Below are 21,844 nucleotides of genomic sequence, written 5' to 3' on the forward strand. Positions count from 1 at the left end.
GATCACACGGTGTACCACCTTCTGGGTTTCTCATGCAAGTTTTCGATGTAGGAAGATGCCCTTGAACCTGGAGATTTGGGACCCATGGGATGGGTAACAGGCAGTATTACTTTAAAGGCTCTGCGTTTGCTCCCCCAACCTCACCAAACCTCTCAGCCCCGAGAGTGTCCACCCTTCTGTCTCATCCAGCGGTGGGTCTAGATATGGTCAATCCAGGTTGCATCACAGCCCCTGAACGAATTTTGTAAGAATTTCTCTCTCTTTCACTGTCTTTGTTTCACGGGTTTTTAAAAGTAATTTATTTTTATAATGGGGTTTAGGTGCTTTTCACGGCTGTGTTTATGCCGCTTTACACCCACTTGACTCACTTCCAGAGAGATATCAATACATAGGTTTCAAGATTCTTACTAGTCAGATACATTCCTGTGCGGTGAATAGGGGGTGTTGAGTCCAGTTCACTGAGCAAGGAGTAGGTCTTTCTATTACATATTGGGTTTATGGAACGGTATCTGAGCTAATTTGAAACCCTTGTTGTATGCATCACCCCACCTCACCTTTCCCGTTAAGCAGCCATAGTGTGTTTTCTAAACGTGTGACTCTGTTTCGTTTTGTAATGCAGTTCAAGGGTAGCGGCTTTTACATTCCCTGTATGAGTGATAGCTTATGATAAGTGTCTTTTTCTGTGTGACTTATTTCACTTAGAATCGTCGTACCTAAATCCGCTCATTATGCTGCTACTAGCCTTATGACATTGATTTCATGGCTGAGTGATATTCCATTGTACATAAGGACCACCACTTCTTTATCCATTTTTCTCTTTCCTGGGATATTTAAGATGTCATGAAGTGGAGGTTCTTGTCAACAGAGCAGCCCTAAAATTTGGGGTGCCTGTGTCTTGCTGATTTTTAGTTTTCCCAATTTATACGCCCATGAGTGGAAGTGCCCTATGCGCTCTAAGCTGTGTTTTTTCGATGTTTCAGGACACACCGTACACTTCTCCAGAGTGGCTGTTGGCAATTCACATCCCGCCCATCAGCGTAGCAAGGCTCCCATTTCTCCATGGCCTGTCCTGCATTTCTGGTTTTGACACTTTTTTCAGCATGGCCCCTTTGACCGATGGGAAGCGAGACTTCTTTGTAGCGCTGAGTTGCCTTTCCAGGTTGCTTGGTTGGCCAAAAAGGGCGTATGCGTTTTTTCCTGAATATATTCAGGAAAAAACGCATACGCCCTTTTTGGCCAAGGGCATCATTGTCGACGTTTTGCCGCTTTTCATGTGCTTTAAAGGCGATTCGAATCTACCTCCTGAAATCTGTTTCCTGCAATTCTGCCTTGCTTTCAAATCCTCTTCGTTGCCTTCCCTCAATATATTTGTGGACGAGAGTTATCATTTATAACTCTGCAGGTTTGTGAATTGCAGTGCCCCTGAGCTCCAGTTTTCAACTCGCTTTTTTGGGAGCTGGCCGCAAAAGCGCAGGATTGCCTCAGGCCCTATTCTGGTTCCGGGCGGCAGGCTGAGCCTGTGGTTAATTTTTCTTCCTGATGGGAAAATAGAGTGACCTGTGCCTGTCCCAACACCTAGAGCTAGTCTCTCATTGGCTCCCCCTCTTCCCGTTCATCCTCAGGACAAATTGCAAGCTGTACGGAACTGGAGGTTAAAGGTGCTGATTCTCCAAGGAGGGAGATTGCTAGTAAAGCGGCTGGAATGGCGAACCCGAGCACAAGGAGATGAGAAATGAGGTGCGTTTTAGAAACCTTTCCCGATCACACGGTGTACCACCTTCTGGGTTTCTCATGCAAGTTTTCGATGTAGGAAGATGCCCTTGAACCTGGAGATTTGGGACCCATGGGATGGGTAACAGGCAGTATTACTTTAAAGGCTCTGCGTTTGCTCCCCCAACCTCACCAAACCTCTCAGCCCCGAGAGTGTCCACCCTTCTGTCTCATCCAGCGGTGGGTCTAGATATGGTCAATCCAGGTTGCATCACAGCCCCTGAACGAATTTTGTAAGAATTTCTCTCTCTTTCACTGTCTTTGTTTCACGGGTTTTTAAAAGTAATTTATTTTTATAATGGGGTTTAGGTGCTTTTCACGGCTGTGTTTATGCCGCTTTACACCCACTTGACTCACTTCCAGAGAGATATCAATACATAGGTTTCAAGATTCTTACTAGTCAGATACATTCTTGTGCGGTGAATAGGGGGTGTTGAGTCCAGTTCACTGAGCAAGGAGTAGGTCTTTCTATTACATATTGGGTTTATGGAACGGTATCTGAGCTAATTTGAAACCCTTGTTGTATGCATCACCCCACCTCACCTTTCCCGTTAAGCAGCCATAGTGTGTTTTCTAAACGTGTGTCTCTGTTCTGTTTTGTAATGCAGTTCAAGGGTAGCGGCTTTTACATTCCCTGTATGAGTGATAGCTTATGATAAGTGTCTTTTTCTGTGTGACTTATTTCACTTAGAATCGTCGTACCTAAATCCGTTCATCATGCTGCTACTAGCCTTATGACATTGATTTCATGGCTGAGTGATATTCCATTGTACATAAGGACCAGCACTTCTTTATCCATTTTTCTCTTTCCTGGGATATTTAAGTGTCATGAAGTGGAGGTTCTTGTCAACAGAGCAGCCCTAAACTTTGGGGTGCCTGTGTCTTGCTGATTTTTAGTTTTCCCAAAATATACGCCCATGAGTGGAAGTGCCCTATGCGCTCTAAGCTGTGTTTTTTCGATGTTTCAGGACACACCGTACACTTCTCCAGAGTGGCAGTTGGCAATTTACATCCCGCCCATCAGCGTAGCAAGGCTCCCATTTCTCCATGGCCTGTCCTGCATTTCTGGTTTTGACACTTTTTTCAGCATGGTCCCTTTCACCGATGGGAAGCGAGACTTCTTTGTAGCGCTGAGTTGCCTTTCCAGGTTGCTTGGTTGGCCAAAAAGGGCGTATGCGTTTTTTCCTGAATATATTCAGGAAAAAACGCATACGCCCTTTTTGGCCAAGGGCATCATTGTCGACGTTTTGCCGCTTTTCATGTGCTTTAAAGGCGATTCGAATCTACCTCCTGAAATCTGTTTCCTGCAATTCTGCCTTGCTTTCAAATCCTCTTCGTTGCCTTCCCTCAATATATTTGTGGACGAGAGTTATCATTTATAACTCTGCAGGTTTGTGAATTGCAGTGCCCCTGAGCTCCAGTTTTCAACTCGCTTTTTTGGGAGCTGGCCGCAAAAGCGCAGGATTGCCTCAGGCCCTATTCTGGTTCCGGGCGGCAGGCTGAGCCTGTGGTTAATTCTTCTTCCTGATGGGAAAATAGAGTGACCTGTGCCTGTCCCAACACCTAGAGCTAGTCTCTCATTGGCTCCCCCTCTTCCCGTTCATCCTCAGGACAAATTGCAAGCTGTAGGGAACAGGAGGTTAAAGGTGCTGATTCTCGAAGGAGGGAGATTGCTAGTAAAGCGGCTGGAATGGCGAACCCGAGCACAAGGAGATGAGAAATGAGGTGCGTTTTAGAAACCTTTCCCGATCACACGGTGTACCACCTTCTGGGTTTCTCATGCAAGTTTTCGATGTAGGAAGATGCCCTTGAACCTGGAGATTTGGGACCCATGGGATGGGTAACAGGCAGTATTACTTTAAAGGCTCTGCGTTTGCTCCCCCAACCTCACCAAACCTCTCAGCCCCGAGAGTGTCCACCCTTCTGTCTCATCCAGCTGTGGGTCTAGATATGGTCAATCCAGGTTGCATCACAGCCCCTGATCGAATTTTGTAAGAATTTCTCTGTCTTTCACTGTCTTTGTTTCACGGGTTTTTAAAAGTAATTTATTTTTATAATGGGGTTTAGCTGCTTTTCACGGCTGTGTTTATGCCGCTTTACACCCACTTGACACACTTCCAGAGAGATATCAATACATAGGTTTCAAGATTCTTACTAGTCAGATATATTCTTGTGCGGTGAATAGGGGGTGTTGAGTCCAGTTCACTGAGCAAGCAGTAGGTCTTTCTATTACATATTGGGTTTATGGAATGGTATCTGAGCTAATTTGAAACCCTTGTTTTATGCATCACCCCACCTCACCTTTCCCGTTAAGTAGCCATAGTGTGTTTTCTAAACGTGTGACTCTGTTTCGTTTTGTAATTCAGTTCAAGGGTAGCGGCTTTTACATTCCCTGTATGAGTGATAGCTTATGATAAGTGTCTTTTTCTGTGTGACTTATTTCACTTAGAATCGTCGTACCTAAATCCGCTCATTATGCTGCTACTAGCCTTATGACATTGATTTCATGGCTGAGTGATATTCCATTGTACATAAGGACCACCACTTCTTTATCCATTTTTCTCTTTCCTGGGATATTTAAGATGTCATGAAGTGGAGGTTCTTGTCAACAGAGCAGCCCTAAAATTTGGGGTGCCTGTGTCTTGCTGATTTTTAGTTTTCCCAATTTATACGCCCATGAGTGGAAGTGCCCTATGCGCTCTAAGCTGTGTTTTTTCGATGTTTCAGGACACACCGTACACTTCTCCAGAGTGGCTGTTGGCAATTGACATCCCGCCCATCAGCGTAGCAAGGCTCCCATTTCTCCATGGCCTGTCCTGCATTTCTGGTTTTGACACTTTTTTCAGCATGGCCCCTCTGACCGATGGGAAGCGAGACTTCTTTGTAGCGCTGAGTTGCCTTTCCAGGTTGCTTGGTTGGCCAAAAAGGGCGTATGCGTTTTTTCCTGAATATATTCAGGAAAAAACGCATACGCCCTTTTTGGCCAAGGGCATCATTGTCGACGTTTTGCCGCTTTTCATGTGCTTTAAAGGCGATTCGAATCTACCTCCTGAAATCTGTTTCCTGCAATTCTGCCTTGCTTTCAAATCCTCTTCGTTGCCTTCCCTCAATATATTTGTGGACGAGAGTTATCATTTATAACTCTGCAGGTTTGTGAATTGCAGTGCCCCTGAGCTCCAGTTTTCAACTCGCTTTTTTGGGAGCTGGCCGCAAAAGCGCAGGATTGCCTCAGGCCCTATTCTGGTTCCGGGCGGCAGGCTGAGCCTGTGGTTAATTCTTCTTCCTGATGGGAAAATAGAGTGACCTGTGCCTGTCCCAACACCTAGAGCTAGTCTCTCATTGGCTCCCCCTCTTCCCGTTCATCCTCAGGACAAATTGCAAGCTGTAGGGAACAGGAGGTTAAAGGTGCTGATTCTCGAAGGAGGGAGATTGCTAGTAAAGCGGCTGGAATGGCGAACCCGAGCACAAGGAGATGAGAAATGAGGTGCGTTTTAGAAACCTTTCCCGATCACACGGTGTACCACCTTCTGGGTTTCTCATGCAAGTTTTCGATGTAGGAAGATGCCCTTGAACCTGGAGATTTGGGACCCATGGGATGGGTAACAGGCAGTATTACTTTAAAGGCTCTGCGTTTGCTCCCCCAACCTCACCAAACCTCTCAGCCCCGAGAGTGTCCACCCTTCTGTCTCATCCAGCTGTGGGTCTAGATATGGTCAATCCAGGTTGCATCACAGCCCCTGATCGAATTTTGTAAGAATTTCTCTGTCTTTCACTGTCTTTGTTTCACGGGTTTTTAAAAGTAATTTATTTTTATAATGGGGTTTAGCTGCTTTTCACGGCTGTGTTTATGCCGCTTTACACCCACTTGACACACTTCCAGAGAGATATCAATACATAGGTTTCAAGATTCTTACTAGTCAGATATATTCTTGTGCGGTGAATAGGGGGTGTTGAGTCCAGTTCACTGAGCAAGCAGTAGGTCTTTCTATTACATATTGGGTTTATGGAATGGTATCTGAGCTAATTTGAAACCCTTGTTTTATGCATCACCCCACCTCACCTTTCCCGTTAAGTAGCCATAGTGTGTTTTCTAAACGTGTGACTCTGTTTCGTTTTGTAATTCAGTTCAAGGGTAGCGGCTTTTACATTCCCTGTATGAGTGATAGCTTATGATAAGTGTCTTTTTCTGTGTGACTTATTTCACTTAGAATCGTCGTACCTAAATCCGCTCATTATGCTGCTACTAGCCTTATGACATTGATTTCATGGCTGAGTGATATTCCATTGTACATAAGGACCACCACTTCTTTATCCATTTTTCTCTTTCCTGGGATATTTAAGATGTGATGAAGTGGAGGTTCTTGTCAACAGAGCAGCCCTAAAATTTGGGGTGCCTGTGTCTTGCTGATTTTTAGTTTTCCCAATTTATACGCCCATGAGTGGAAGTGCCCTATGCGCTCTAAGCTGTGTTTTTTCGATGTTTCAGGACACACCGTACACTTCTCCAGAGTGGCTGTTGGCAATTGACATCCCGCCCATCAGCGTAGCAAGGCTCCCATTTCTCCATGGCCTGTCCTGCATTTCTGGTTTTGACACTTTTTTCAGCATGGCCCCTTTGACCGATGGGAAGCGAGACTTCTTTGTAGCGCTGAGTTGCCTTTCCAGGTTGCTTGGTTGGCCAAAAAGGGCGTATGCGTTTTTTCCTGAATATATTCAGGAAAAAACGCATACGCCCTTTTTGGCCAAGGGCATCATTGTCGACGTTTTGCCGCTTTTCATGTGCTTTAAAGGCGATTCGAATCTACCTCCTGAAATCTGTTTCCTGCAATTCTGCCTTGCTTTCAAATCCTCTTCGTTGCCTTCCCTCAATATATTTGTGGACGAGAGTTATCATTTATAACTCTGCAGGTTTGTGAATTGCAGTGCCCCTGAGCTCCAGTTTTCAACTCGCTTTTTTGGGAGCTGGCCGCAAAAGCGCAGGATTGCCTCAGGCCCTATTCTGGTTCCGGGCGGCAGGCTGAGCCTGTGGTTAATTCTTCTTCCTGATGGGAAAATAGAGTGACCTGTGCCTGTCCCAACACCTAGAGCTAGTCTCTCATTGGCTCCCCCTCTTCCCGTTCATCCTCAGGACAAATTGCAAGCTGTACGGAACTGGAGGTTAAAGGTGCTGATTCTCCAAGGAGGGAGATTGCTAGTAAAGCGGCTGGAATGGCGAACCCGAGCACAAGGAGATGAGAAATGAGGTGCGTTTTAGAAACCTTTCCCGATCACACGGTGTACCACCTTCTGGGTTTCTCATGCAAGTTTTCGATGTAGGAAGATGCCCTTGAACCTGGAGATTTGGGACCCATGGGATGGGTAACAGGCAGTATTACTTTAAAGGCTCTGCGTTTGCTCCCCCAACCTCACCAAACCTCTCAGCCCCGAGAGTGTCCACCCTTCTGTCTCATCCAGCTGTGGGTCTAGATATGGTCAATCCAGGTTGCATCACAGCCCCTGAACGAATTTTGTAAGAATTTCTCTGTCTTTCACTGTCTTTGTTTCACGGGTTTTTAAAAGTAATTTATTTTTATAATGGGGTTTAGCTGCTTTTCACGGCTGTGTTTATGCCGCTTTACACCCACTTGACTCACTTCCAGAGAGATATCAATACATAGGTTTCAAGATTCTTACTAGTCAGATACATTCTTGTGCGGTGAATAGGGGGTGTTGAGTCCAGTTCACTGAGCAAGCAGTAGGTCTTTCTATTACATATTGGGTTTATGGAATGGTATCTGAGCTAATTTGAAACCCTTGTTTTATGCATCACCCCACCTCACCTTTCCCGTTAAGTAGCCATAGTGTGTTTTCTAAACGTGTGACTCTGTTTCGTTTTGTAATTCAGTTCAAGGGTAGCGGCTTTTACATTCCCTCTATGAGTGATAGCTTATGATAAGTGTCTTTTTCTGTGTGACTTATTTCACTTAGAATCGTCGTACCTAAATCCGCTCATTATGCTGCTACTAGCCTTATGACATTGATTTCATGGCTGAGTGATATTCCATTGTACATAAGGACCACCACTTCTTTATCCATTTTTCTCTTGCCTGGGATATTTAAGGTGTAATGAAGTGGAGGTTCTTGTCAACAGAGCAGCCGTAAACTTTGGGGTGCCTGTGTCTTGCTGATTTTTAGTTTTCCCAATTTATACGCCCATGAGTGGAAGTGCCCTATGCGCTCTAAGCTGTGTTTTTTCGATGTTTCAGGACACACCGTACACTTCTCCAGAGTGGCTGTTGGCAATTGACATCCCGCCCATCAGCGTAGCAAGGCTCCCATTTCTCCATGGCCTGTCCTGCATTTCTGGTTTTGACACTTTTTTCAGCATGGCCCCTTTGACCGATGGGAAGCGAGACTTCTTTGTAGCGCTGAGTTGCCTTTCCAGGTTGCTTGGTTGGCCAAAAAGGGCGTATGCGTTTTTTCCTGAATATATTCAGGAAAAAACGCATACGCCCTTTTTGGCCAAGGGCATCATTGTCGACGTTTTGCCGCTTTTCATGTGCTTTAAAGGCGATTCGAATCTACCTCCTGAAATCTGTTTCCTGCAATTCTGCCTTGCTTTCAAATCCTCTTCGTTGCCTTCCCTCAATATATTTGTGGACGAGAGTTATCATTTATAACTCTGCAGGTTTGTGAATTGCAGTGCCCCTGAGCTCCAGTTTTCAACTCGCTTTTTTGGGAGCTGGCCGCAAAAGCGCAGGATTGCCTCAGGCCCTATTCTGGTTCCGGGCGGCAGGCTGAGCCTGTGGTTAATTCTTCTTCCTGATGGGAAAATAGAGTGACCTGTGCCTGTCCCAACACCTAGAGCTAGTCTCTCATTGGCTCCCCCTCTTCCCGTTCATCCTCAGGACAAATTGCAAGCTGTACGGAACTGGAGGTTAAAGGTGCTGATTCTCCAAGGAGGGAGATTGCTAGTAAAGCGGCTGGAATGGCGAACCCGAGCACAAGGAGATGAGAAATGAGGTGCGTTTTAGAAACCTTTCCCGATCACACGGTGTACCACCTTCTGGGTTTCTCATGCAAGTTTTCGATGTAGGAAGATGCCCTTGAACCTGGAGATTTGGGACCCATGGGATGGGTAACAGGCAGTATTACTTTAAAGGCTCTGCGTTTGCTCCCCCAACCTCACCAAACCTCTCAGCCCCGAGAGTGTCCACCCTTCTGTCTCATCCAGCTGTGGGTCTAGATATGGTCAATCCAGGTTGCATCACAGCCCCTGAACGAATTTTGTAAGAATTTCTCTGTCTTTCACTGTCTTTGTTTCACGGGTTTTTAAAAGTAATTTATTTTTATAATGGGGTTTAGCTGCTTTTCACGGCTGTGTTTATGCCGCTTTACACCCACTTGACTCACTTCCAGAGAGATATCAATACATAGGTTTCAAGATTCTTACTAGTCAGATACATTCTTGTGCGGTGAATAGGGGGTGTTGAGTCCAGTTCACTGAGCAAGCAGTAGGTCTTTCTATTACATATTGGGTTTATGGAATGGTATCTGAGCTAATTTGAAACCCTTGTTTTATGCATCACCCCACCTCACCTTTCCCGTTAAGTAGCCATAGTGTGTTTTCTAAACGTGTGACTCTGTTTCGTTTTGTAATTCAGTTCAAGGGTAGCGGCTTTTACATTCCCTCTATGAGTGATAGCTTATGATAAGTGTCTTTTTCTGTGTGACTTATTTCACTTAGAATCGTCGTACCTAAATCCGCTCATTATGCTGCTACTAGCCTTATGACATTGATTTCATGGCTGAGTGATATTCCATTGTACATAAGGACCAGCACTTCTTTATCCATTTTTCTCTTTCCTGGGATATTTAAGTGTCATGAAGTGGAGGTTCTTGTCAACAGAGCAGCCCTAAACTTTGGGGTGCCTGTGTCTTGCTGATTTTTAGTTTTCCCAAAATATACGCCCATGAGTGGAAGTGCCCTATGCGCTCTAAGCTGTGTTTTTTCGATGTTTCAGGACACACCGTACACTTCTCCAGAGTGGCAGTTGGCAATTTACATCCCGCCCATCAGCGTAGCAAGGCTCCCATTTCTCCATGGCCTGTCCTGCATTTCTGGTTTTGACACTTTTTTCAGCATGGTCCCTTTCACCGATGGGAAGCGAGACTTCTTTGTAGCGCTGAGTTGCCTTTCCAGGTTGCTTGGTTGGCCAAAAAGGGCGTATGCGTTTTTTCCTGAATATATTCAGGAAAAAACGCATACGCCCTTTTTGGCCAAGGGCATCATTGTCGACGTTTTGCCGCTTTTCATGTGCTTTAAAGGCGATTCGAATCTACCTCCTGAAATCTGTTTCCTGCAATTCTGCCTTGCTTTCAAATCCTCTTCGTTGCCTTCCCTCAATATATTTGTGGACGAGAGTTATCATTTATAACTCTGCAGGTTTGTGAATTGCAGTGCCCCTGAGCTCCAGTTTTCAACTCGCTTTTTTGGGAGCTGGCCGCAAAAGCGCAGGATTGCCTCAGGCCCTATTCTGGTTCCGGGCGGCAGGCTGAGCCTATGGTTAATTCTTCTTCCTGATGGGAAAATAGAGTGACCTGTGCCTGTCCCAACACCTAGAGCTAGTCTCTCATTGGCTCCCCCTCTTCCCGTTCATCCTCAGGACAAATTGCAAGCTGTAGGGAACAGGAGGTTAAAGGTGCTGATTCTCGAAGGAGGGAGATTGCTAGTAAAGCGGCTGGAATGGCGAACCCGAGCACAAGGAGATGAGAAATGAGGTGCGTTTTAGAAACCTTTCCCGATCACACGGTGTACCACCTTCTGGGTTTCTCATGCAAGTTTTCGATGTAGGAAGATGCCCTTGAACCTGGAGATTTGGGACCCATGGGATGGGTAACAGGCAGTATTACTTTAAAGGCTCTGCGTTTGCTCCCCCAACCTCACCAAACCTCTCAGCCCCGAGAGTGTCCACCCTTCTGTCTCATCCAGCTGTGGGTCTAGATATGGTCAATCCAGGTTGCATCACAGCCCCTGATCGAATTTTGTAAGAATTTCTCTGTCTTTCACTGTCTTTGTTTCACGGGTTTTTAAAAGTAATTTATTTTTATAATGGGGTTTAGCTGCTTTTCACGGCTGTGTTTATGCCGCTTTACACCCACTTGACACACTTCCAGAGAGATATCAATACATAGGTTTCAAGATTCTTACTAGTCAGATATATTCTTGTGCGGTGAATAGGGGGTGTTGAGTCCAGTTCACTGAGCAAGCAGTAGGTCTTTCTATTACATATTGGGTTTATGGAATGGTATCTGAGCTAATTTGAAACCCTTGTTTTATGCATCACCCCACCTCACCTTTCCCGTTAAGTAGCCATAGTGTGTTTTCTAAACGTGTGACTCTGTTTCGTTTTGTAATTCAGTTCAAGGGTAGCGGCTTTTACATTCCCTGTATGAGTGATAGCTTATGATAAGTGTCTTTTTCTGTGTGACTTATTTCACTTAGAATCGTCGTACCTAAATCCGCTCATTATGCTGCTACTAGCCTTATGACATTGATTTCATGGCTGAGTGATATTCCATTGTACATAAGGACCACCACTTCTTTATCCATTTTTCTCTTTCCTGGGATATTTAAGATGTCATGAAGTGGAGGTTCTTGTCAACAGAGCAGCCCTAAAATTTGGGGTGCCTGTGTCTTGCTGATTTTTAGTTTTCCCAATTTATACGCCCATGAGTGGAAGTGCCCTATGCGCTCTAAGCTGTGTTTTTTCGATGTTTCAGGACACACCGTACACTTCTCCAGAGTGGCTGTTGGCAATTGACATCCCGCCCATCAGCGTAGCAAGGCTCCCATTTCTCCATGGCCTGTCCTGCATTTCTGGTTTTGACACTTTTTTCAGCATGGCCCCTTTGACCGATGGGAAGCGAGACTTCTTTGTAGCGCTGAGTTGCCTTTCCAGGTTGCTTGGTTGGCCAAAAAGGGCGTATGCGTTTTTTCCTGAATATATTCAGGAAAAAACGCATACGCCCTTTTTGGCCAAGGGCATCATTGTCGACGTTTTGCCGCTTTTCATGTGCTTTAAAGGCGATTCGAATCTACCTCCTGAAATCTGTTTCCTGCAATTCTGCCTTGCTTTCAAATCCTCTTCGTTGCCTTCCCTCAATATATTTGTGGACGAGAGTTATCATTTATAACTCTGCAGGTTTGTGAATTGCAGTGCCCCTGAGCTCCAGTTTTCAACACGCTTTTTTGGGAGCTGGCCGCAAAAGCGCAGGATTGCCTCAGGCCCTATTCTGGTTCCGGGCGGCAGGCTGAGCCTGTGGTTAATTCTTCTTCCTGATGGGAAAATAGAGTGACCTGTGCCTGTCCCAACACCTAGAGCTAGTCTCTCATTGGCTCCCCCTCTTCCCGTTCATCCTCAGGACAAATTGCAAGCTGTACGGAACTGGAGGTTAAAGGTGCTGATTCTCCAAGGAGGGAGATTGCTAGTAAAGCGGCTGGAATGGCGAACCCGAGCACAAGGAGATGAGAAATGAGGTGCGTTTTAGAAACCTTTCCCGATCACACGGTGTACCACCTTCTGGGTTTCTCATGCAAGTTTTCGATGTAGGAAGATGCCCTTGAACCTGGAGATTTGGGACCCATGGGATGGGTAACAGGCAGTATTACTTTAAAGGCTCTGCGTTTGCTCCCCCAACCTCACCAAACCTCTCAGCCCCGAGAGTGTCCACCCTTCTGTCTCATCCAGCGGTGGGTCTAGATATGGTCAATCCAGGTTGCATCACAGCCCCTGAACGAATTTTGTAAGAATTTCTCTCTCTTTCACTGTCTTTGTTTCACGGGTTTTTAAAAGTAATTTATTTTTATAATGGGGTTTAGGTGCTTTTCACGGCTGTGTTTATGCCGCTTTACACCCACTTGACTCACTTCCAGAGAGATATCAATACATAGGTTTCAAGATTCTTACTAGTCAGATACATTCTTGTGCGGTGAATAGGGGGTGTTGAGTCCAGTTCACTGAGCAAGGAGTAGGTCTTTCTATTACATATTGGGTTTATGGAACGGTATCTGAGCTAATTTGAAACCCTTGTTGTATGCATCACCCCACCTCACCTTTCCCGTTAAGCAGCCATAGTGTGTTTTCTAAACGTGTGTCTCTGTTCTGTTTTGTAATGCAGTTCAAGGGTAGCGGCTTTTACATTCCCTGTATGAGTGATAGCTTATGATAAGTGTCTTTTTCTGTGTGACTTATTTCACTTAGAATCGTCGTACCTAAATCCGTTCATCATGCTGCTACTAGCCTTATGACATTGATTTCATGGCTGAGTGATATTCCATTGTACATAAGGACCAGCACTTCTTTATCCATTTTTCTCTTTCCTGGGATATTTAAGTGTCATGAAGTGGAGGTTCTTGTCAACAGAGCAGCCCTAAACTTTGGGGTGCCTGTGTCTTGCTGATTTTTAGTTTTCCCAAAATATACGCCCATGAGTGGAAGTGCCCTATGCGCTCTAAGCTGTGTTTTTTCGATGTTTCAGGACACACCGTACACTTCTCCAGAGTGGCAGTTGGCAATTTACATCCCGCCCATCAGCGTAGCAAGGCTCCCATTTCTCCATGGCCTGTCCTGCATTTCTGGTTTTGACACTTTTTTCAGCATGGTCCCTTTCACCGATGGGAAGCGAGACTTCTTTGTAGCGCTGAGTTGCCTTTCCAGGTTGCTTGGTTGGCCAAAAAGGGCGTATGCGTTTTTTCCTGAATATATTCAGGAAAAAACGCATACGCCCTTTTTGGCCAAGGGCATCATTGTCGACGTTTTGCCGCTTTTCATGTGCTTTAAAGGCGATTCGAATCTACCTCCTGAAATCTGTTTCCTGCAATTCTGCCTTGCTTTCAAATCCTCTTCGTTGCCTTCCCTCAATATATTTGTGGACGAGAGTTATCATTTATAACTCTGCAGGTTTGTGAATTGCAGTGCCCCTGAGCTCCAGTTTTCAACTCGCTTTTTTGGGAGCTGGCCGCAAAAGCGCAGGATTGCCTCAGGCCCTATTCTGGTTCCGGGCGGCAGGCTGAGCCTGTGGTTAATTCTTCTTCCTGATGGGAAAATAGAGTGACCTGTGCCTGTCCCAACACCTAGAGCTAGTCTCTCATTGGCTCCCCCTCTTCCCGTTCATCCTCAGGACAAATTGCAAGCTGTAGGGAACAGGAGGTTAAAGGTGCTGATTCTCGAAGGAGGGAGATTGCTAGTAAAGCGGCTGGAATGGCGAACCCGAGCACAAGGAGATGAGAAATGAGGTGCGTTTTAGAAACCTTTCCCGATCACACGGTGTACCACCTTCTGGGTTTCTCATGCAAGTTTTCGATGTAGGAAGATGCCCTTGAACCTGGAGATTTGGGACCCATGGGATGGGTAACAGGCAGTATTACTTTAAAGGCTCTGCGTTTGCTCCCCCAACCTCACCAAACCTCTCAGCCCCGAGAGTGTCCACCCTTCTGTCTCATCCAGCTGTGGGTCTAGATATGGTCAATCCAGGTTGCATCACAGCCCCTGATCGAATTTTGTAAGAATTTCTCTGTCTTTCACTGTCTTTGTTTCACGGGTTTTTAAAAGTAATTTATTTTTATAATGGGGTTTAGCTGCTTTTCACGGCTGTGTTTATGCCGCTTTACACCCACTTGACACACTTCCAGAGAGATATCAATACATAGGTTTCAAGATTCTTACTAGTCAGATATATTCTTGTGCGGTGAATAGGGGGTGTTGAGTCCAGTTCACTGAGCAAGCAGTAGGTCTTTCTATTACATATTGGGTTTATGGAATGGTATCTGAGCTAATTTGAAACCCTTGTTTTATGCATCACCCCACCTCACCTTTCCCGTTAAGTAGCCATAGTGTGTTTTCTAAACGTGTGACTCTGTTTCGTTTTGTAATTCAGTTCAAGGGTAGCGGCTTTTACATTCCCTGTATGAGTGATAGCTTATGATAAGTGTCTTTTTCTGTGTGACTTATTTCACTTAGAATCGTCGTACCTAAATCCGCTCATTATGCTGCTACTAGCCTTATGACATTGATTTCATGGCTGAGTGATATTCCATTGTACATAAGGACCACCACTTCTTTATCCATTTTTCTCTTTCCTGGGATATTTAAGATGTCATGAAGTGGAGGTTCTTGTCAACAGAGCAGCCCTAAAATTTGGGGTGCCTGTGTCTTGCTGATTTTTAGTTTTCCCAATTTATACGCCCATGAGTGGAAGTGCCCTATGCGCTCTAAGCTGTGTTTTTTCGATGTTTCAGGACACACCGTACACTTCTCCAGAGTGGCTGTTGGCAATTGACATCCCGCCCATCAGCGTAGCAAGGCTCCCATTTCTCCATGGCCTGTCCTGCATTTCTGGTTTTGACACTTTTTTCAGCATGGCCCCTCTGACCGATGGGAAGCGAGACTTCTTTGTAGCGCTGAGTTGCCTTTCCAGGTTGCTTGGTTGGCCAAAAAGGGCGTATGCGTTTTTTCCTGAATATATTCAGGAAAAAACGCATACGCCCTTTTTGGCCAAGGGCATCATTGTCGACGTTTTGCCGCTTTTCATGTGCTTTAAAGGCGATTCGAATCTACCTCCTGAAATCTGTTTCCTGCAATTCTGCCTTGCTTTCAAATCCTCTTCGTTGCCTTCCCTCAATATATTTGTGGACGAGAGTTATCATTTATAACTCTGCAGGTTTGTGAATTGCAGTGCCCCTGAGCTCCAGTTTTCAACTCGCTTTTTTGGGAGCTGGCCGCAAAAGCGCAGGATTGCCTCAGGCCCTATTCTGGTTCCGGGCGGCAGGCTGAGCCTGTGGTTAATTCTTCTTCCTGATGGGAAAATAGAGTGACCTGTGCCTGTCCCAACACCTAGAGCTAGTCTCTCATTGGCTCCCCCTCTTCCCGTTCATCCTCAGGACAAATTGCAAGCTGTAGGGAACAGGAGGTTAAAGGTGCTGATTCTCGAAGGAGGGAGATTGCTAGTAAAGCGGCTGGAATGGCGAACCCGAGCACAAGGAGATGAGAAATGAGGTGCGTTTTAGAAACCTTTCCCGATCACACGGTGTACCACCTTCTGGGTTTCTCATGCAAGTTTTCGATGTAGGAAGATGCCCTTGAACCTGGAGATTTGGGACCCATGGGATGGGTAACAGGCAGTATTACTTTAAAGGCTCTGCGTTTGCTCCCCCAACCTCACCAAACCTCTCAGCCCCGAGAGTGTCCACCCTTCTGTCTCATCCAGCTGTGGGTCTAGATATGGTCAATCCAGGTTGCATCACAGCCCCTGATCGAATTTTGTAAGAATTTCTCTGTCTTTCACTGTCTTTGTTTCACGGGTTTTTAAAAGTAATTTATTTTTATAATGGGGTTTAGCTGCTTTTCACGGCTGTGTTTATGCCGCTTTACACCCACTTGACACACTTCCAGAGAGATATCAATACATAGGTTTCAAGATTCTTACTAGTCAGATATATTCTTGTGCGGTGAATAGGGGGTGTTGAGTCCAGTTCACTGAGCAAGCAGTAGGTCTTTCTATTACATATTGGGTTTATGGAATGGTATCTGAGCTAATTTGAAACCCTTGTTTTATGCATCACCCCACCTCACCTTTCCCGTTAAGTAGCCATAGTGTGTTTTCTAAACGTGTGACTCTGTTTCGTTTTGTAATTCAGTTCAAGGGTAGCGGCTTTTACATTCCCTGTATGAGTGATAGCTTATGATAAGTGTCTTTTTCTGTGTGACTTATTTCACTTAGAATCGTCGTACCTAAATCCGCTCATTATGCTGCTACTAGCCTTATGACATTGATTTCATGGCTGAGTGATATTCCATTGTACATAAGGACCACCACTTCTTTATCCATTTTTCTCTTTCCTGGGATATTTAAGATGTCATGAAGTGGAGGTTCTTGTCAACAGAGCAGCCCTAAAATTTGGGGTGCCTGTGTCTTGCTGATTTTTAGTTTTCCCAATTTATACGCCCATGAGTGGAAGTGCCCTATGCGCTCTAAGCTGTGTTTTTTCGATGTTTCAGGACACACCGTACACTTCTCCAGAGTGGCTGTTGGCAATTGACATCCCGCCCATCAGCGTAGCAAGGCTCCCATTTCTCCATGGCCTGTCCTGCATTTCTGGTTTTGACACTTTTTTCAGCATGGCCCCTTTGACCGATGGGAAGCGAGACTTCTTTGTAGCGCTGAGTTGCCTTTCCAGGTTGCTTGGTTGGCCAAAAAGGGCGTATGCGTTTTTTCCTGAATATATTCAGGAAAAAACGCATACGCCCTTTTTGGCCAAGGGCATCATTGTCGACGTTTTGCCGCTTTTCATGTGCTTTAAAGGCGATTCGAATCTACCTCCTGAAATCTGTTTCCTGCAATTCTGCCTTGCTTTCAAATCCTCTTCGTTGCCTTCCCTCAATATATTTGTGGACGAGAGTTATCATTTATAACTCTGCAGGTTTGTGAATTGCAGTGCCCCTGAGCTCCAGTTTTCAACTCGCTTTTTTGGGAGCTGGCCGCAAAAGCGCAGGATTGCCTCAGGCCCTATTCTGGTTCCGGGCGGCAGGCTGAGCCTGTGGTTAATTCTTCTTCCTGATGGGAAAATAGAGTGACCTGTGCCTGTCCCAACACCTAGAGCTAGTCTCTCATTGGCTCCCCCTCTTCCCGTTCATCCTCAGGACAAATTGCAAGCTGTACGGAACTGGAGGTTAAAGGTGCTGATTCTCCAAGGAGGGAGATTGCTAGTAAAGCGGCTGGAATGGCGAACCCGAGCACAAGGAGATGAGAAATGAGGTGCGTTTTAGAAACCTTTCCCGATCACACGGTGTACCACCTTCTGGGTTTCTCATGCAAGTTTTCGATGTAGGAAGATGCCCTTGAACCTGGAGATTTGGGACCCATGGGATGGGTAACAGGCAGTATTACTTTAAAGGCTCTGCGTTTGCTCCCCCAACCTCACCAAACCTCTCAGCCCCGAGAGTGTCCACCCTTCTGTCTCATCCAGCGGTGGGTCTAGATATGGTCAATCCAGGTTGCATCACAGCCCCTGAACGAATTTTGTAAGAATTTCTCTCTCTTTCACTGTCTTTGTTTCACGGGTTTTTAAAAGTAATTTATTTTTATAATGGGGTTTAGGTGCTTTTCACGGCTGTGTTTATGCCGCTTTACACCCACTTGACTCACTTCCAGAGAGATATCAATACATAGGTTTCAAGATTCTTACTAGTCAGATACATTCCTGTGCGGTGAATAGGGGGTGTTGAGTCCAGTTCACTGAGCAAGGAGTAGGTCTTTCTATTACATATTGGGTTTATGGAACGGTATCTGAGCTAATTTGAAACCCTTGTTGTATGCATCACCCCACCTCACCTTTCCCGTTAAGCAGCCATAGTGTGTTTTCTAAACGTGTGACTCTGTTTCGTTTTGTAATGCAGTTCAAGGGTAGCGGCTTTTACATTCCCTGTATGAGTGATAGCTTATGATAAGTGTCTTTTTCTGTGTGACTTATTTCACTTAGAATCGTCGTACCTAAATCCGCTCATTATGCTGCTACTAGCCTTATGACATTGATTTCATGGCTGAGTGATATTCCATTGTACATAAGGACCACCACTTCTTTATCCATTTTTCTCTTTCCTGGGATATTTAAGATGTCATGAAGTGGAGGTTCTTGTCAACAGAGCAGCCCTAAAATTTGGGGTGCCTGTGTCTTGCTGATTTTTAGTTTTCCCAATTTATACGCCCATGAGTGGAAGTGCCCTATGCGCTCTAAGCTGTGTTTTTTCGATGTTTCAGGACACACCGTACACTTCTCCAGAGTGGCTGTTGGCAATTCACATCCCGCCCATCAGCGTAGCAAGGCTCCCATTTCTCCATGGCCTGTCCTGCATTTCTGGTTTTGACACTTTTTTCAGCATGGCCCCTCTGACCGATGGGAAGCGAGACTTCTTTGTAGCGCTGAGTTGCCTTTCCAGGTTGCTTGGTTGGCCAAAAAGGGCGTATGCGTTTTTTCCTGAATATATTCAGAAAAAAACGCATACGCCCTTTTTGGCCAAGGGCATCATTGTCGACGTTTTGCCGCTTTTCATGTGCTTTAAAGGCGATTCGAATCTACCTCCTGAAATCTGTTTCCTGCAATTCTGCCTTGCTTTCAAATCCTCTTCGTTGCCTTCCCTCAATATATTTGTGGACGAGAGTTATCATTTATAACTCTGCAGGTTTGTGAATTGCAGTGCCCCTGAGCTCCAGTTTTCAACTCGCTTTTTTGGGAGCTGGCCGCAAAAGCGCAGGATTGCCTCAGGCCCTATTCTGGTTCCGGGCGGCAGGCTGAGCCTGTGGTTAATTCTTCTTCCTGATGGGAAAATAGAGTGACCTGTGCCTGTCCCAACACCTAGAGCTAGTCTCTCATTGGCTCCCCCTCTTCCCGTTCATCCTCAGGACAAATTGCAAGCTGTACGGAACTGGAGGTTAAAGGTGCTGATTCTCCAAGGAGGGAGATTGCTAGTAAAGCGGCTGGAATGGCGAACCCGAGCACAAGGAGATGAGAAATGAGGTGCGTTTTAGAAACCTTTCCCGATCACACGGTGTACCACCTTCTGGGTTTCTCATGCAAGTTTTCGATGTAGGAAGATGCCCTTGAACCTGGAGATTTGGGACCCATGGGATGGGTAACAGGCAGTATTACTTTAAAGGCTCTGCGTTTGCTCCCCCAACCTCACCAAACCTCTCAGCCCCGAGAGTGTCCACCCTTCTGTCTCATCCAGCGGTGGGTCTAGATATGGTCAATCCAGGTTGCATCACAGCCCCTGAACGAATTTTGTAAGAATTTCTCTCTCTTTCACTGTCTTTGTTTCACGGGTTTTTAAAAGTAATTTATTTTTATAATGGGGTTTAGGTGCTTTTCACGGCTGTGTTTATGCCGCTTTACACCCACTTGACTCACTTCCAGAGAGATATCAATACATAGGTTTCAAGATTCTTACTAGTCAGATACATTCCTGTGCGGTGAATAGGGGGTGTTGAGTCCAGTTCACTGAGCAAGGAGTAGGTCTTTCTATTACATATTGGGTTTATGGAACGGTATCTGAGCTAATTTGAAACCCTTGTTGTATGCATCACCCCACCTCACCTTTCCCGTTAAGCAGCCATAGTGTGTTTTCTAAACGTGTGACTCTGTTTCGTTTTGTAATGCAGTTCAAGGGTAGCGGCTTTTACATTCCCTGTATGAGTGATAGCTTATGATAAGTGTCTTTTTCTGTGTGACTTATTTCACTTAGAATCGTCGTACCTAAATCCGCTCATTATGCTGCTACTAGCCTTATGACATTGATTTCATGGCTGAGTGATATTCCATTGTACATAAGGACCACCACTTCTTTATCCATTTTTCTCTTTCCTGGGATATTTAAGATGTCATGAAGTGGAGGTTCTTGTCAACAGAGCAGCCCTAAAATTTGGGGTGCCTGTGTCTTGCTGATTTTTAGTTTTCCCAATTTATACGCCCATGAGTGGAAGTGCCCTATGCGCTCTAAGCTGTGTTTTTTCGATGTTTCAGGACACACCGTACACTTCTCCAGAGTGGCTGTTGGCAATTCACATCCCGCCCATCAGCGTAGCAAGGCTCCCATTTCTCCATGGCCTGTCCTGCATTTCTGGTTTTGACACTTTTTTCAGCATGGCCCCTTTGACCGATGGGAAGCGAGACTTCTTTGTAGCGCTGAGTTGCCTTTCCAGGTTGCTTGGTTGGCCAAAAAGGGCGTATGCGTTTTTTCCTGAATATATTCAGGAAAAAACGCATACGCCCTTTTTGGCCAAGGGCATCATTGTCGACGTTTTGCCGCTTTTCATGTGCTTTAAAGGCGATTCGAATCTACCTCCTGAAATCTGTTTCCTGCAATTCTGCCTTGCTTTCAAATCCTCTTCGTTGCCTTCCCTCAATATATTTGTGGACGAGAGTTATCATTTATAACTCTGCAGGTTTGTGAATTGCAGTGCCCCTGAGCTCCAGTTTTCAACTCGCTTTTTTGGGAGCTGGCCGCAAAAGCGCAGGATTGCCTCAGGCCCTATTCTGGTTCCGGGCGGCAGGCTGAGCCTGTGGTTAATTCTTCTTCCTGATGGGAAAATAGAGTGACCTGTGCCTGTCCCAACACCTAGAGCTAGTCTCTCATTGGCTCCCCCTCTTCCCGTTCATCCTCAGGACAAATTGCAAGCTGTACGGAACTGGAGGTTAAAGGTGCTGATTCTCCAAGGAGGGAGATTGCTAGTAAAGCGGCTGGAATGGCGAACCCGAGCACAAGGAGATGAGAAATGAGGTGCGTTTTAGAAACCTTTCCCGATCACACGGTGTACCACCTTCTGGGTTTCTCATGCAAGTTTTCGATGTAGGAAGATGCCCTTGAACCTGGAGATTTGGGACCCATGGGATGGGTAACAGGCAGTATTACTTTAAAGGCTCTGCGTTTGCTCCCCCAACCTCACCAAACCTCTCAGCCCCGAGAGTGTCCACGCTTCTGTCTCATCCAGCGGTGGGTCTAGATATGGTCAATCCAGGTTGCATCACAGCCCCTGAACGAATTTTGTAAGAATTTCTCTCTCTTTCACTGTCTTTGTTTCACGGGTTTTTAAAAGTAATTTATTTTTATAATGGGGTTTAGGTGCTTTTCACGGCTGTGTTTATGCCGCTTTACACCCACTTGACTCACTTCCAGAGAGATATCAATACATAGGTTTCAAGATTCTTACTAGTCAGATACATTCCTGTGCGGTGAATAGGGGGTGTTGAGTCCAGTTCACTGAGCAAGGAGTAGGTCTTTCTATTACATATTGGGTTTATGGAACGGTATCTGAGCTAATTTGAAACCCTTGTTGTATGCATCACCCCACCTCACCTTTCCCGTTAAGCAGCCATAGTGTGTTTTCTAAACGTGTGACTCTGTTTCGTTTTGTAATGCAGTTCAAGGGTAGCGGCTTTTACATTCCCTCTATGAGTGATAGCTTATGATAAGTGTCTTTTTCTGTGTGACTTATTTCACTTAGAATCGTCGTACCTAAATCCGCTCATTATGCTGCTACT

This window comes from Balaenoptera physalus (assembly GCF_965194825.1).
Source record: "Balaenoptera physalus genome assembly, chromosome: 7".
Classification (NCBI taxonomy): domain Eukaryota; kingdom Metazoa; phylum Chordata; class Mammalia; order Artiodactyla; family Balaenopteridae; genus Balaenoptera; species Balaenoptera physalus.